General features: G+C 33.7%; 1 long non-coding RNA gene across 1 annotated transcript; it reads left to right on the top strand.

The window, feature by feature from the left end:
• The first annotated feature begins 5879 nt into the window (after positions 1-5879).
• Positions 5880-14821, top strand: LOC143261002 (uncharacterized). Its single transcript, XR_013035248.1, has 2 exons — positions 5880-6291; positions 11059-14821. It is a non-coding gene; the product is annotated as an uncharacterized LOC143261002 (long non-coding RNA).
• The last annotated feature ends 3222 nt before the right edge of the window (positions 14822-18043 follow it).

Genomic DNA, 18043 nt, shown 5'->3' with positions numbered 1-18043 from the left:
TGTGTGCAATGTAATTTAAGTTATAATTTTTTCCATAATTAAAATATTTAATCTTTTTAACTTACTTCTAATAAACGAATTTTATTATGTCTGACGGTGCATTATTTTTTTATACAATATTAATCGATCTCGTAGTAATATGACTGAAACTTTTGGATCGATTAAATATATGTACTACTCGATTAAAAACATCTAGCATTTAACATTTTCAACTATTTCATCATAAATACTGTACGATATTTTTGCAGTATAATTTATGCTGAAATTCATTTGCATCTTGTAATTGCGAAACAAATGACAACCTAGCAGAGTTGTACATTATTTAGATAATAAATTATAGAAACGTTACGAACAAAAGATACTTCTTCATCTTTATGCAATATTGGAGGGTCCTAATAAAATAAGTAACTTTATTCGATGTGTTTGAAATAAATAATTTTATTAGTCGAGAATTTGTCCGACAAATAAAAATACCACTTAATTATCAACACGTAACTACATTGTTCCAGAACAAAAACAAATCAATATTCATAGAATCGTTTTTCAAATAAAGATAGGAAAGTGTCGAATATGTGGATGCTTGGTCTCAAGTCTCCGATTATGCTCTCTAGTTTTCATTTCGGGATAATACAGTATCTAACAAAAAGATAGCATACTTTAAAACTAATGTAATTTTCATTTATGTAACATTACAACTAAAATACTGTTTCTATATAAATTTGCAAAATACCCCTATAAACATACTCAAATGAAATAAAATTGCATTTCGCAAGTGTATCAATTTTATTTAAAAAAAGAGAATTTTTATGGAAATACAGTCGGACAAAATGTTAGCACACTTAACTAAAAATTATGTATGTCAATAAATCAAGCAATAATATTGAATGCCTAATGTTTTGTGGCTTCATCTTTCCACTTATTAACAGTCGTCATTATCTACGAAGTTTCTTTATTAGTTTTTTGTTCTAATTGTTTCTTATCATCTTAAATACATTTTTATCATTCGGCAATCTTTTGAAATTATCTGCCATTTGCATAATGCATGGTTATGATTTTCGCAACAATTTTCAACGATATGATCTTGCTGATTAATCCTCGAGAAAAAAATTCGCGGCATCACCCTGTTGAAAAATATGTACAGGGTATTCCTGAAACTATATACAAGCGGTCACCGGGTTATTCTTCATAAAAAAGAAATGAAAAAGATATAGAGTGACTTCTTTTTTTTAGGATTTCGTTTTTGAGAAAACCAGGTTTTAAACCTTGCTTTGTACATACGCTTTTCCGGCTATAAGCGATGTACAGCGCTTAGCAAATTTTCAATCTCGATTTTCTCGAAAACTAAATCCTAAACAAAAAAATATTTTATTTTACACTTTTTTCATGTTTTTTTTTTATTTGGAATTACATGGAGTCGCAACATAATTCTTAGTGAAATATGCCATCATTATTTTCCACCGTATTTCCATAAAAATTCTTTTTTTCTAAGTAAAATTGTTTAAACTGGCGTAACGTAATTTTATTTTATTTGTGTATGTTCATAACAGTAATTTACAAATCTATATAGTATTAGAATCTCGGCTATTACCTTAAATAAATCTAAATTACGTTAATTTTAAAGTGTGCTATCTATTCGTCCGGCACTGTAGCTCGTTGAGTTTCTTCTTCTTTGAGCTTCTTCACATGTCGCGAAGTAAAGATATTTTTCTACCAGAAAGTATCAGTGCACATTTCTTTTTACATCCATTTCCAATACATACATTTTTTATTCAAAGCGTATTTATTCGTGGCGTTGAATATAATTTTCATCTTTTATCTTTATCTTTATATGAAGGCTACGAATAGATTTGCGGATAACTTTTGCCAGAATTTTGAAGATTCAAACTTTTACATTCTTGAATATACCTTCATAAAGCAGAGATTGAAAACAATTATGACATCGGTTTCAGTTCGTGAAAGAATTATGGAGAATCCAAAAATTCTCATCAAACAGTTTCCATTGTTTAATGATGGAAATAAACAAAAAGCACAATACCGCGTATCCAATTAAATAATGATATTTTATTCGAAGTATGCACACGTGCTATTTTATGTCCTTTATATCCATTTATGTAACTGCGACAGGCTGACTAGAACGCGCTGTTTGACCCATCAATTGAAACAAAAAACTCAACGCACACAAAATAACTGCCGAGTAGCGACGATGTCTTCGAGCACCAAGGAGAAATGTGATAGTTGAATGCCGACATTTAAAATCGATATTATGTATATAGGTCCATAACTGTTAATTTTCAGTTCTGTATGATAGCCAGATAGGATTAGTATGTCACTTACTGTGCCCATTAAAGTGGCGTCTGAAGTTTTCGATAAATTATATGGTTTTCTATGTTGATGTCTTTTATGTTGTTGATGTCATATATGTTGATGTCTTTTACATAACTACTAATTTTATTATAATTGAAATATATAAGGAACATAAAATATTTAACAAAATATAAATAGTAGTTTTCGATCGAGTTACTGTGCCTTGTAAGAATGAAAAGTTTACTACTGCGTGCTATTTGAGCCGTTCAGTGCATACATCGATTAACTCCACTTTTTGAAAAATCTTAAATTTATGTGTCAAAGCACTTGCTATAGTCATAACTTTTTATATTTATAATAACTTCCCTGAATAATACAAATTAACACCATTAAACGGCAACATTTTTTTGGCCATTGAAAAATAAGTAATTTATTTCAGAAGTCATTTTGATTAACTCCATACCCTAATGTAATCGTTGCTTTATTGTCATGCATCAACGCTTTGTTTTAAACAGCCGAAGATGCTTTCCCCCCTCTCAATAATATTGGTAATAAAATCGCATCAACAAACAGATTAAAAAAAAGCGCAACGCAAACGGTAGTTAGTATAACAGTGATCTCGCACGCTGAATGTTACTGTCTACTTTACCATTATTGCACGGCCTACATATATTTTCTTGATCTTTTCATCATTACTCCCAGATTGTTTTTAAAGAAATAAATATTATACCGTTATAACCAAGATGAGTGAGACTAATAACAACGTGGATGACGAAAACAGTGATGGTTCTTCAATACGATTTATTAACAGAAAGTGTGGTTCAAGAAGACGTTTATCGTTTTCCTCGGATTCATCTGATTGCAACAGTACAAATTTCGCAACAAACACGTTGATTGGGAGGAAAAGAAGTTGTAATCCTGATAAATGGACACGAAATTTACAAAAGCATAACAGAACAAAAGGTTTGGCATATAGGAATAGGGGAGGAAATTTAATACCTGCAAAAACATTTGTCGATATAAAATGCAGATGCCGCCAAAAGAGCAACCAAAAAATTTTTTCTAATGAGAGAGAGACTGCCATGAAGGCATTTTATAGTTTACATAGTCAGCTCGACCAAAATATTTTCTTAAGAGGTTGTATTAAAGTCAACGAAATAAAAAGAAGGCGCCCCACGAATGAAACTAAAGAACGAAGATCACATTCTTTTACATATTACTTTCGAAAAGACACACGTGATATTCCCGTTTGCAAAAAATATTTTAGAGACACTTATCAGGTGAGCGATGGGCAGATATACAAATGTTGTCCTAAAGAACAAGTTACATCTTTGATCTGCGCAAAGGCCATGTTGCAAGCAATAAAATAGATGACACAAGTGTTATAAAACATATAAAGTTATTTCCAGCCTACCGTAGTCACTACACTAGAGCTCATAATCCAAGACGACAATATTTAGATCCTGACTTAAATATTAAGAAGATGTATGAACTATACGTCACAGAATGTGAAAAGGAAAATGTAGTACCAGTGAAAGAAAAGTATTACTATAATGTGTTCTCTACAAAATTTAATTTACATTTTAAACAACCATCAAAGGATACGTGTCAAAATTGTGATGCTTTGCAAATAAAAATTCAATCCTCAGACGGTGAGGGAAAGAAGATGGCAGAAATTGAAAAGGAAACTCACTTAGAAGAGGCTGAACGGGCTCGCAGTCAAATGGCTGCCGACCGAATGGCAACATCAGAAAAAGTTTTCTTATTTTCTTTCGACTTGGAAGAAGCTTTGACCTTTCCCAAGCTGACCACATCCGTAGCTTATTATAAGCGTAATTTATATGTTTATAATTTCGGATGTCATGAATTCAGTAAAAATATAAGCCACATGTTTGTTTGGCCAGAAACTGAAGGATCTCGTGGGTCTCAAGAAATTTCATCTTGTCTAATAAAGTACATAAAGACTTACGCTACAAACTTTGAAAAAATAATAACATATTCGGATTCGTGTACCGGGCAAAACAGAAATATTAAAACTGTCTTAAGTTTATTGAAACTTGTTCAGAGTACGGAAATAAGAGCTGAGTCAATTGAAATGAAATTTTTGGTAAGTGGGCACAGCTATTTGCCTAATGACTCAGATTTTGCCATTATTGAGTCACGTGCGAAAAAAAATCAAAACATTTTTTCACCAGATGATTGGTACAATATAATCAAAACATGTAAAAAGAAAGCTCCATTTCATCTAATCCAAATGACCCACCAAGATATTTTTTCAACAAAACCTTTAGAACAATCAATCATTAACAGAAAACTGACCGTCACAGGCTTTCCAGTAAATTGGCTTAAAATACGCTGGATAAAATTAGAAAGGTCCAAACCCCATCTCATACAATTCAAATGTGATTATAATGAAGATACAGAATTTAAAGCCATTAATTTAAGAAAATCTGTATCAGGTAGACCGCAAAGTTTGAAAAATATATATCAGCCTTTATTATATCCTAAAGGCAGAACTGTGACAAGGGAAAAATGGAGAGACATGATGGACCTGCTAAAATACATTCCTCCTGTTGAACATGATTACTATAAAAACTTGACAACAAATCGAAATGACGAATCCTCACATCCAGCTGATGAAGAAGACATTATTTATAATATTGCTGATGAATTAATTACAAATAATATAATATAACAGAACTGTGAACATTCATTTTTATGCAAAAGCTGTAATAAAAATATATAATAACTAACTTTTTCTGTAATAAAAAACTTAAAAATTTAAAGACTGAATTTAACTTTACTACTTTTTAAGTTGCCAAATTGATTAACTCCACCAGTCACATAAAAGCTGTAACATTACTGACGATTATTTTTTGGCTATTCTTTCTTATTAATTTTATACAGCGTCAGATGAAAGCTATATCTGTATTTATGCATTCTACATTATATGTGTGAATCTATATTATAACAGGAATTTTAGAAAACAATGTACATCTCATTGCTCATTTACTGAGCCTTTTCTAGTTATCATCTGCACACTCATCTAATTACTATGTGTCAATCTCTGTGCACTGATCTAATCACTATAAAGAGTGCTAGGTAAATACTAAACTTCGAAAATTGTGTGAGCTTTGGGTATCATAATTTATTACACATGTTCAGTACAATCACGTACAGCGTATACACATTTCACGGACAAAAAAAGTAATCTTAAATGTAACACGTAGTTTGCTGTAAGAGGGCTCAGTCTAGACTGTTTTTCTGCAATTTGGTAGAGTTTTTTGAATATAATAATTTATTTTTTTGTTTTGTGGAAAGCATGATTTTTGTATTTTTTTTATCTTTATTTGCAAAGTGATTCGTAAGTCTTTTAACAAAATCAGGAAAGAAGGAAATTCTGCGGCTGGAAGAAAAAACACTGCATATCACATGTTTTCACTTTCGAGATGTTTGTCATTTAAAGTTCTGGCCACCAATTCCTTTCTTGGTTTTCCATTTATTGAGCTTATCGTATTTGCATAAACTGAAATTTCTTGAAATTGTAACATGTTGCGGTATTCTCTACAGTCACTGAATACACAGCCGCGAGATCTAGGACGCTCGGAGCGTGGGCTGAGTCGAATGGTGCCGGCCCTGAGCAACGGCGAGTGCGCGTAGGGTTTGTGCGTCGTGCCGAGCCGTGAGTCTGGGGAGTGGGGAATGCCTCGTTTCTAGCTGAAGAAGCGATCTGCCGAGAACGAGGATCTTTGTCGCGTAGACCGTAGCGTTGGGTGTTTGGAAGAAATAAGTATAACTGTGACAATTCGAGCCGAGATTAATTCATACGAAATGAAGGAAGATAGCCGCTAAAGACCATAGGGCAGCAGGCGAAATAATAAAGGACAGTGCTGGCAACAACTGGCAGCGACCGTTCCAAAGATATGTCAAGACTAGTGACCGGCCAGGATCCGCATTCGTAACTGGGAATTTCTGATCGGTTTTTCGGTAAGTCTCATTATCAGTACGAATTTCTTCATTTACATTTCGATGGCTCGGACACCTTCTCTCGGCTGGGCTAATTATTCGCCAGTGCGAATTATTACACGCCACGTGCGTTACGCATATGGCGTCTTGAGAAAGCTTGCGAAACTGGAAGCACGTGTCTTCCACGTGGGCAATCGGTTCTTGCGGATATATGGCGTCGCGGCCATATTTATTTATATTAATATTCGGACAACTTTTAAAACGCCATAACTTGCTTAGAACTGGACTGAACAACTTGAATTTTGTTATTGCTTAGAATGATTAAAGAAAATAATATATGACGAAATATATATAACGAAGATTTAAGAAATGCATTTCATAGATCTCGGTAATTTATATGCATGTTGAAAATTTCAGCGGAATCGGTTGACTTTGGTATAAGCGGTAAACAATTAAAGATCGCAAAAATCGCAGTTTTGTCCTGATTTTTAATATTTCTGTCCAATAATTGTGAGAAAGTTGCTGTTTTAAAATTTGTTTAATGCTCGTAACTATGACCTTGCGTTAACTGATTTCGATGAAATTTTCGGCATGCATGTAACTTATCGAGATCTACAATTCCTAATATATTTTCTTTGCAATATGTAAGCTTATTTTCTAATAAAATGTCGCTTTATGGGCATGTCTTGTATTTATTTCTTTATTTCTAGATATCTGAAACTGTTTCTTAAGTTGTTTAATGTAAGTATTGTATAACATACTGTATAGCGTACCTGATTATACATTCACTTCAGATTGATCCTCTATAACTTGAGATATTATTTTATTGTCGTTAAGAATATGAAATCCTTTATCATTTCCATCATTTTTAATCACATTTTCTACATCGCACTCTACGCAGTGTGAAATGCACCTTGCAACATTATATATATAACTTTGTGATTACGGTTTGTTCGCTATCTGATCTTTCATGCAAAGATGAATTACTTTCACCGACTTTTAGAAGCTGTTATTCATTTTTATTCCTCTATTCGTGTTTGCTGCATCATCTTCTTTGCATTTTAATATGTTATCTTTATAATTTTTTTATGATATATACAGTAAATCTACCAATGTTATATTTACAAGACAAGAGATTAATTGTTTCTGAAGCGTCTATTAATTTCAAATTTTTCTTCAATACAAAGCACCACTCTTTTTCTCTTTTCGTTTGATTTGTGTGAAGACGTAATGAGAATATAGTTTCTGGACGAATCACATAGATACAAGTAACTGAATTAAATCGTTACTTATCTTACATTCTATGCAGGAAGACTATGCTAGAATTTCTAACTAAGAAACAAAAACAGTGTGTTGTATAATGGGTATGTCGCGTAGACTGGAGTTGGATAAGAGGAGCATCGTTCCTGACATCCAATTGTTGGTAACGGGTTACTATGTTGGATAAACACAGTCCAGATAAACGGTGTTTTACTAGTTCTTGTACTAGTTGTTCTATCATTAGTATTTATTTAAGATTGATGTCGTTTTTAAATCTCTATTTTATACGATTTTAAGATTTGTTTATAGTATGTATTTTTTTTTGTTGCAACTTGAATGTCCGAATTATATATAATATATATTATATATTATCAAATATTTCAAGATTTAATGAAAAGTATTTGTTTAATATAATGTTTTACAAGTAGTGTATAAACAAGGATTCGGACCTGGACAAACTAATCTAAATTGGAATCGAAATTGCGTAGGAACCGTATTTTATTAGGCTTCCCTCAATTTATTTTCTTTATTACATCACCGCCCAATGCTTCATCCTGTAACAAATGATAAAATGTCATGGTTAATAGTAAATCAAAGACCTATGCATATAAACTGTGAATCGTTTAATAGAGTTCGATGATGTACCTGCGCTGTTGTCTGTTTTTGAGTTGAAGTAAATTACCTCTCAGATGTTATACCAACAGAACTTTTATGATTTTCATTACTTTTATCGGTTTCTTTGCTTTTGTTACATGCTCCACTGCCATTAGCTTTATCTGTTTTTTCCGCTTCTTCTTCATCGTTACTACTACTGACAATAACTATTATCTCGTCATTATTGAAGGGTTTTACCGGTCTATTAGCAAATAATGTTTGCATCTATAAAATAGCATGCGATTATCCAATCTGTCAAATCTGATAGTATATTATCATTTTTAAATGAGTTTGTTTGCAAGTATACATATACTTCTGTCTTTTCTTTTTGTGCTTCCTCCTTTCTCTTATCACAATAATTTTTAATTTCTTTCCTGATATTTCCAATATCTGCAGTTGTTTCAGTAGTTTCCAAACATAGCACAAGTTCTTTTATTTCACGACTATATGTAAAGAATTAGTTGTAACAATACAATCGAGCTTATAATGGCAAATCAATATTTTGAAATATTACATTGTATATGCTTGACCTCTGTAGGTTATTAAAAGCGTTAGTGTTATTTTTGTTAACAAATTTACCTAATGCTTTATTTAGATCATTCACTGTTAGTATTGTTCATAGGTTTTTATTTTCAACCAAACTGGTGTCCTTTTAGTTTTGCTTGTATGTGGTTTCCACAAAACCTTAATTCTCCTAATTAAAAAACCAAACACAAATTTTACCTTCGAGCATCTTGTAGAATATCGCAATTTTTGTTTACCTCAGTATAGCTCATAATGTCAGTCGTATCCTGGAGTACTTACCGGAACTTCTTGTTTTACAGAATACAATTAATTCGTGAGAATTAGCAACTTTATCACAATATTTCTGTGCCAATCTAAAATACACATATTATTTATTTCCATTTATTACTTGTATTCGTTAATATACTAATAGAATCTTACCTGGTCGAATCGAACCGTTCTTTATCTTTCAAGTAAATTACTTTCAATCGAATATACGGCAAGACCGGTTGCTTCGGATGATTTGACAATTGTTCCGCGGTACTAGGAATCAATTCATTTTCTATGCGTCGGTCGACGATATTAAAAACTGATTCTGATAGCAATCTATCATTGTTACTTTTTATATTTGTATCATTAAGGACCAGAGTGTCAAACACAAATGGTCTAACGGTTTTTAATTTCAATTTCTTCAACTTAAACTTATTACCGTTTACGCTAAGTATGACAATGTGTTTGGCCTTTGATTCGCCTTCGCATAAAGAAATCGCAATCTGTAAGTGCGTTTCTTAAGCAGTAGTTTCTTATTTTTCATGCATCATAATTAATAAATAAATCTAAAAATATACCTGTTTGAGAAATGTAGTATTGTCTTTTAGAGTTAAACACGTGTGTGATACAACATTCCTGTTCCCCTCCCCACACGACAAAGTCAACAAAAGAGGGAAGGTGGGCTTCCGAAGTATATCCACGTTTAAGACATGGTGCACGTTTTTTATGTAAAACAAACAAATTAAAGCATTTCACCTATGAATGAAAATCATTTGCAATAAAAAAAAATGGAAAGACCTCTCAATACATATATGGATCTCATAAGTTCACCTTAAAATCGTTCAACATCCGTATTAATTTATCATCGTTCATGCAGCTTAAACCAAAAATTGCAACATGGGTATTACCCATTTTTATCATCAGTGGAGGAATGATCATTTTAGGGGTGGCTGTCCATTTTCCAAAATAATTTATGAAACCAGACACAGACAACAAGTCCATTTGGCCCATTTATTCCACAACCTATAATTTTGATTATAATTACTAATGGCTGAATCAATGTTGAAAAATCACTGTACTTAAACTATTGATATTATATTTCTTACTTGGATGGTCATTTTTCCCGTGAATGGAAAATATTAGCATGTCAATATTAAAATTTGGATCCTAAAAATTTACAGTTTTAAAAGTACAGTGTGGGAATGTTAATTCTGGCTCGCTCAAAAATTGGATGTTAATTGCTCTGATGAAAAAACAATCATTAATATTTGTCGTACTTCAAATACCATCTTATATTGATATTATCATATCTTGCTAACCTGGGACCCATACAGTATTTATTTAACAATTCCATACATTTTAATTCATCAGAAGTTGTTGGTTTCGCATCGTGAAATAAATCTCCACAATGAAATATAAGGTCTACATTTTTTTCCTTGCTACATTGAAGTATTTCTTCAAAAGTATTAATGCTCTCATCCGATGACTCTCCTGCTTGTATAAATTAATTATTTGCAGTATATATGTGCGTGTGTTGCTGTCAACGGTCATGATGCTACCACTGAGTAACCACATCAATGGCCTTGCCATTTTTTAATTACTGTAATGTCTCCAGTTACATTTCGAAATATGTATTCTTCGATGCATTCTCGGCATCGACTAGCGTTTGATGTTTCCAGGATTACAGAACCATATCCTTCACAATGACAATCTGCCTCACTTCTGTGGTTTCCTGCGATGGTATGCCAGCAGCCTTCAGGAAATAATTCTCTTTCTTCTGCTGCCACTCGAGACCAACATTTTTCACACAATTTGTATTCTTCAGCTTCAAACACGAGTTGCATTTTCCTTATACATTGGCATATTAAGAGATCCTCGTGCACCTCTGGATAATCAGCGGGATTTACTTCATCCTGAAAGTGATTCCAATTTTTAATTTGTGTCGGACGAACTATCGAAGACGAAGGAGTGTTTTAATTTATCCTGATGTTTCGCGATTAGGTGTCCGGTCGCATCTGTTTTTAAAATTGCATTATTTATATCCGACATCTACTATCTCGTATGGCCCGATGTAACATGGATCGAATTTACTTGTTTCAGGTTCTTTTTACACATGGACGTATTACTCCACCATAAGTTATGTCGGATTAGCTCACTTATCGTAATTCCCGAAGATTAATTCGTGGGGTGTGAAATTCGTAGCTTCGTGGACGGAGGTATTTATATGAAATCATGGCAAATGGTAAGTAGAGGTCCCATTCTTCATATGACTCGATGTATTGTTTTAGATGTTCTGTTAATACAATATATGGCTCCTTTTTAACGATCCATCTCGGCAACATGTAGCATTAGTTTCCCAAGAAACTAGTGTTTTCATCTATCGAAATGGATTTTGGTGTCTCACGTATTGCAATGAAATGACTCGCGGACGCGTCAGCTATTATCATGGCTTTAATATCTGATAAAGCAACTGCTAACCAATACTTTTTTAAATTGTCTCGCATAGTTAAAATGTAGCGATTTCCATTGATTGTTTTTGGAAGTAGTCCAAATGTGTCGATGGCAAGTTCGTCAAAAGGTTCCAGAGATGTGTCCGTAATAATCACGGGTTGACGGGTTTTGTTCTGATAAGTGAACGAATGAATTCTTGTGAATCTTTTCTCATTTCGGGGCAGTGATATTTTTCTTTTAACCCTTTCGGTACGGAGGACCTGGCCGCGGTTATACATTCGTGGAACGAGGAAGTTTTTCGCAAGAGTGGTTGCACTGTCCGACAGCGTAAACCGCGAAAACATGTTTTGCGGCATTCATAGAAATCTCGAGCGTGATTGACACTAAACTTTTCATTCGGACCGCGACATCGGTGACTGACGCGGAATTTAACGTGTTTGAAAAACATTTCTAAAATGTTTATACTGCTTAGTCGTAACCTAAACCAATCCTCGGCAGAAAACCGATTTCGACGGTATCTTATCTCGCGGATCAGACGGAAGGACAGACAAAACAGGCATGGCGCTTAACGTTTTAAAATCATATCTTTTTCTTTACAGTACATTAATTAAAGTAAATGGCATTGATATAAATAATATGGTCCAATATTACAAAATTAAAATAAATAACAAAATTAATAGTGTAACATAATAAATAATAAAACTAATAGTGAAATATAATCAACGACAAAACTAATAGTGTAACTTGGTGTGATAGTTTTCGAAACAAGGGGAAACGCGCAAGCCCACATTACATTGTTCGCACTGATACTTGGATTCACGTCTCACACCACCAGCCGTACATACAACACATCTTCGTTTTCGATCTTTTTTCCCCGACTGATATATCGAAGGAAAATGTCCCCCTGTGAGCCGATGATATTCATGATTCTTGTGTTATTTTTCTAATATTTCCTTAATCAACTGAAGGTGAAATTTCGCCATTGGGATTTGTTTTTTTGTGGTGTGCTTATATAGGCAGTATGCGTTTTGGGCTTTAGAACAATTTCATTTTTTCTTGACTTCTTAGGTACTTCTGCAAATTCTGCGGTTTGGATAGTGAAAAGCATATAAAATTTCTTTCTATCAAACCATTTCATTGCAAACAGATTTTCAGATGAGCGGAACACTGCCTTTCCTTTTTTCAATTTATCAGTTATTTTAAGCATCTCTTTCCGTCTTCTTTGCACAGTGCCACAAGCGTTCGTACTTTTTTCGTGGGGTAGGTTGAACAATATGGGACTGGAAAACCAGTTATCCAGATAAATACAATAGTCTTAGTTGCCAACCCAATGGCCTTTGTTTAGAAAAGGTTGCAAAAGCGACATTACAAAGTTCCCTGGCTTTCCAATATATTGATATTCGGTAGCTACAGTAGCACTAGCCCCACAATAAATGATTATATCTTGGATATAATCCGTCTTGCAGTCACAAAGTGGGAATGATTTTATACCAAACCTACTCCTTTTCGGGGGAATATATTGTTTAAATGAGAGACGGCCTTTGTAGAGGAGTAGACTTTCGTCTATACATAACCGCTGGTATGGCTGAAATGCATTGATAAAAAGATGTTCGTAGCATTTCCACTACTTCATTTATTTTGTATAAACGATCAGCAGTGCGACCGACTATGTCCGTAAAATGCAACACTTTCAATAATGAAAAGTAGCGATCTCTACTCATAATTTGACTGAATATATCGCTTCGGAGAAGCTTATCTTTAGACCAATATTCATTTAAGGATAGCTTTTTGGTTCGCGTCATTAATAACGACGCAGCAATAAAACAATATAATTCATCCACTTCCATCCCTTCTGAACCCTTCTGTCGACACCAGTAATTGTTTGTTTTTTCCACAATAAATTTAACTAAATCTTCAGAAAAAAGTAGTCTGAAGTAATCCAAAATTCTCGACGAACGATTTAAATTGTTCCCAACTACTCCCGAATGATGTGGCGTAACATCATGAATTTTTGGACTGAGCTTCTTTGATGTCCATTTGATGCTAGAAGGAGTATCAATTCGTACTTCAGGCTCTTCTGCTTCTTCAGATTCTGAGGTGCTAAGTACACGTGCTCGATTGTTCCTCCTTTTGCGAAATGCTAAATTATATTGATTTTCTTCATCAGAATCTCTTTTGGAATCAATGATTTCTTTTATTCATTGTTCTCCTTTCAAGCGTTTTACACTCATCCTGAAGGGAACTAAATTCAAATTGTAAGTTATACATTAAAAAAATTAACGATATAAGCAAACATTCCAATTTGTTTTTCGTAGCTTATCTATATATTATAAAACATATATAATTAAGGCACGCTGTTGACTGTTACTAATTATATATTATAATGGAACGATTAGAACAGCCGGGAATTTTAAACACAGAATAGTAAAGTAATGTGTACTATAGAGAGTAATCATACCCACATAACTTTCCGTTGGTGCTGTTCACGGTGCCCACATAAAGTGCCCACATAACTTTCCGTGGATGCCGCCAATAGGCGGCGGTAGTACCGAAAGGGTTAATTGATTTAAGGTTTCCGTTACACCCTTGTGACCTGCGATTAATCTACTGCAAGCTTCTCCTATTAATTTTCATCGAATTTCATCTGCTGGTGTGACAATGTTATTCGTGTTCGTAGGTTGTGGCAAAACTGGGCTAATATCTGGTTCGTCTCCATCAGTTGAACTGCTGTTCTCCTGGGATTTAGATTCGCAATCAGGTATAGACTAAGTTATACTTGGTTCACTGATCTTGGCAGGTGAGATTATTGGTAGATGTAATGGCGTAGATGAGGCTCCTGGGAGATTGTAGATGAGTGGTGTTTGCATCATTGTTTCTTCTAATCTTGGCTTCGCTGTTATCACAGTTTCATCTATTGAATTGCGTTTGCAAAAGATGCTTGGGTCGTCGATTTGGTTATTTGGATATTTGGACGTTTGGCTCTCATCGAGAGTGTGGGTTGTGGATGTCTTAAATGAATTTAACGCTGTCTTAAATTCCCACGTTTTCGACGTTATGTTCGACGTTCTTTTCCTGTGGCTGAATAATTATTCTTGAGCGAATTTAAAGTACGTGAAAGATAAGCTATGAAAAATATGTCAGGAATGTTCTTCGTATGTCACACTTCCAGTGAGCATTTTCTATGACTTCAATCAACTTTCTACTTGACATTATTAAAACCCCAGAGTAACCATGAGAAGAAAATAAAATAAAACATTTGTCTACAAACTCCTATTAAAATTTGGACGAAACACGCAATAGAAATTACAAAAATATTAGTTTGCATAATTGCCTAAGTATTCTCCATGTTTTTTATTATGTTGACTTATATGACTAGACATTTTCGGAATAATAGAGAATGTTACCTTTCATCTTTTGTAATACACTGGTTTACACTAACCGATGATTTTCGAAAAAGGATTTCATAATTTTGGTATTTTAAATAATGTTGTACACATAATAAATCATCTCATAGGTGTACTTTAAAAGTAGCTGAAAAAATTCTTTTTAATGATAATATAATAATTTAAATCTCTGTAGTTTCGGGAAAATACTCTTTATATTATACTATGTTGTAATACCACATAGTGTTTGTTTTAATTAGTTTTATTTAATCTGATCTTATTTTTATTAATAAATATTTAGCGTTATTTATGAAACTTACATTTATAGGATAGTAATGCATAAATGCCAGCTGAAAACGTGATCATTTTCTTATATCATTATACTCGGGTAGGAAAGTTAATTCTTAATTCTATCAATTCAAACGAATTCTGCAGTATTTATGGAGTATTTTTTGTTTCCAATAGATCATTTTGGACATATGTTGCACAATGTAGTCATCGAGACGAGTTTTTATATTTTTTCGATCGGATGTACAATTTACACATTTTTGTCCCGATGTCGCGTTCAGTTATGGTTCGTGAAAGAAATTATTCGTAATATGACTTAATTCTGTTTGTACTATGCACAGTATTGAACTATAAGAATTATACATATATCTGTTTGAACTGTTCAAACGAACACGGTAACATACAGTGTATTTGTATGTATGATAATAAGTTTGCTCGAAAAAATTTGAACGCAAATTGTTATATTAATTTTAATGTACAATTCATAACTCCTACTATCGTATAGTTTAAAGCTAACGAGAAGACTTTTGCGACGAACATGCCCGCACTGTTTATAGTCATCTCCTCGTCAAATCTGAATAGTGCATATAGCGGCTTGAGTACGAATCATGCATAATTAAAGTGTGGATAGTAAAGTATTATTATACTACTTTCATGCTTACTATAGCGAAGACAACCTGCAAAATTGACATCACTTTTTTCATCACTTTTTTAAATCGTGGGTTTAAACATCAATGTAGAGTATTATCAGAATCTGAATCATAATGTTTTATGTGAAATATTATATAATAGAATGAACCATCTACATCTCACAGTTGTATGTATTTACGTAACCGGAGGATGAAGTTTTGGAAATATGTAGTACCCGGGAAGGCTCATAAAGTGCAGAAATAAGTTAAATGTTCGACAATTTCCAAAATTACTAGTTTATTATTCTTCTCAAATTTCCAAATATGTTGCAAATGTATCTTTTCGTTGGGAAGGATGAATTGGAGGAAGGATTGGAAGGATGAATTGGATAGTGGACTGTATGGTAAAAAACGCTGGTGTAATAACGCTAAATATGTTTTAACCAATAAGATTCGTACAGAGGAGGTTATAGATGATATACAATAGAATGATGAAATGTGACGATGTGTCGTGAAGGTCATGAATGATACGATTAAGCGATCAATTTATGGCTACAAAGCTGTATCGAAATTTGCAAGCGCAATCGGTTGTAGCGAAGCTAGGCTGCAAGCGCAAAAGTATTACAAGCGTAACGTGAATCGCGTGCACAATAGCAGAGAAGAATTACAAGCGTAACTATATGTATCTACGTAACAGTAGCTGCTAACTCATGACAAATGAAAACTAACCACGGTCGCGGTGTGAGGGCCTATTTATTTCGTTGTGAATATTGAAAACTAAGCAGAACTGAATGTTCGTTACAGTGTACGATGGCAATGCCCTAACGAACAACGTTGCATGGGAAACGACGGAAAATAAATAATGGTCGCGCTAGAATTCTTATGCATCGATCCAAGTGATACCAGTAAAGAGGAGGTAATCGACTGGCGATTTAAAATTGATCGATTTGATTTTAGACACACGAGACTATTTTCTTCAGCGTACTGGATCTGTATTGGAAAATTTATAGTTGGGTCGGGTTGTTGCTTGACAAATTTCCAATATTCGGAATCAGCAACGGAATCGCCAACATCTAATTTCACCACAAATGAAGAGTTGCATTAAATGGAACATTCAGATTGAGAATACTCCATTTTTTATTACTGCAGAGCTGTGCATTCTTGGTAGTTTGCAGGTCATTTCTTGTACTCTACGCGCCCGAAATAACTAAATGAGTTTCTGTAGTGGTTATGATATAGAGGAAGAAAAGCAGTGCAACACCCACTCTTATGTTATTCATCGAAACCAAATTATTCGAAATGCATTAATGATACTACTGCAGCTTGGTTTCAGTAGTCGAAGAAAACTATGGCTGGGCTATTAATTATCTCATATCTTTCGATATTGGAGCGATGCTTCCCTAAGTATTAATTATAGGTAAATATAGCCATTTTCAAAGCATGTTCACAACTATCAATCTCAATTTCCAAAGTATTTGGAAATTTGGTTCCATAATTTCAAATAGTGTGATATACATAACCAGAAATGTAACTTGCAGTGGATACATTCTCAATAAACGGGCAACAAATATTAATCACATAATGAAAAATACCAAGATTGCACGATTCCTACTAAACATTCAAGTGGAAATTTAGAAAGCAGGAATTTGTTTGCTTGAAGATTTACGGCTTTAATCGTCACCAAAAACCGATTGGATCAATATGGAGATTGAGTGATGCAGTTTTCATGTCAAGATTCACGTCAGTGTTCAGCAGATATCTAGAAGACTGGTTCTTCTGCTTGAGACTTTGTATGGCGCGATTGCGGAAGTAATCAACAAGAAAAGGAAGACTACATTGATCTGAATTTCGATGTACTTTTGGAGCAAGGATATGAGATTTGATGTTGGATCTTTCATACCGAACTTTCCTGAATTTGGTTAACAGTCTGAAACATTTACTTCTCGGGGTGAACAGGATCGGAAGTGATTGTGCGAAGTCGTGTATATTATCTATGAATCAAATTGTGCAGTAATGGCACTAAACGTCATGTAGAAGCAAACTTGAAATCTGAATCGGTAATTTTTATTTACACGTCATTATTTGCTGTTGCTTTCCATTAGTTAAAAACTTGCAACCATATTTGGATAACAAGCAATACAGCTTCAGAGGATTGATTGCCTTGCTACTTATTTCTACATTCAAATCCTACTGTCACTAGAGATATTGCTTTCTTGAGTACGTTGATCAATTTACCGTCTGCTTCCGATTCTGACACGATTAAATCAAATACTCTAGATTTATAAAAATCCATGTTTATATGATCAATTTGGAACATTCATTCGATGAAATTGA

Source organism: Megalopta genalis, unplaced genomic scaffold (assembly GCF_051020955.1).
Source record: "Megalopta genalis isolate 19385.01 unplaced genomic scaffold, iyMegGena1_principal scaffold0030, whole genome shotgun sequence".
Classification (NCBI taxonomy): Eukaryota; Metazoa; Arthropoda; class Insecta; order Hymenoptera; family Halictidae; genus Megalopta; species Megalopta genalis.
This window is presented reverse-complemented; position numbering and strand designations above follow the sequence as displayed.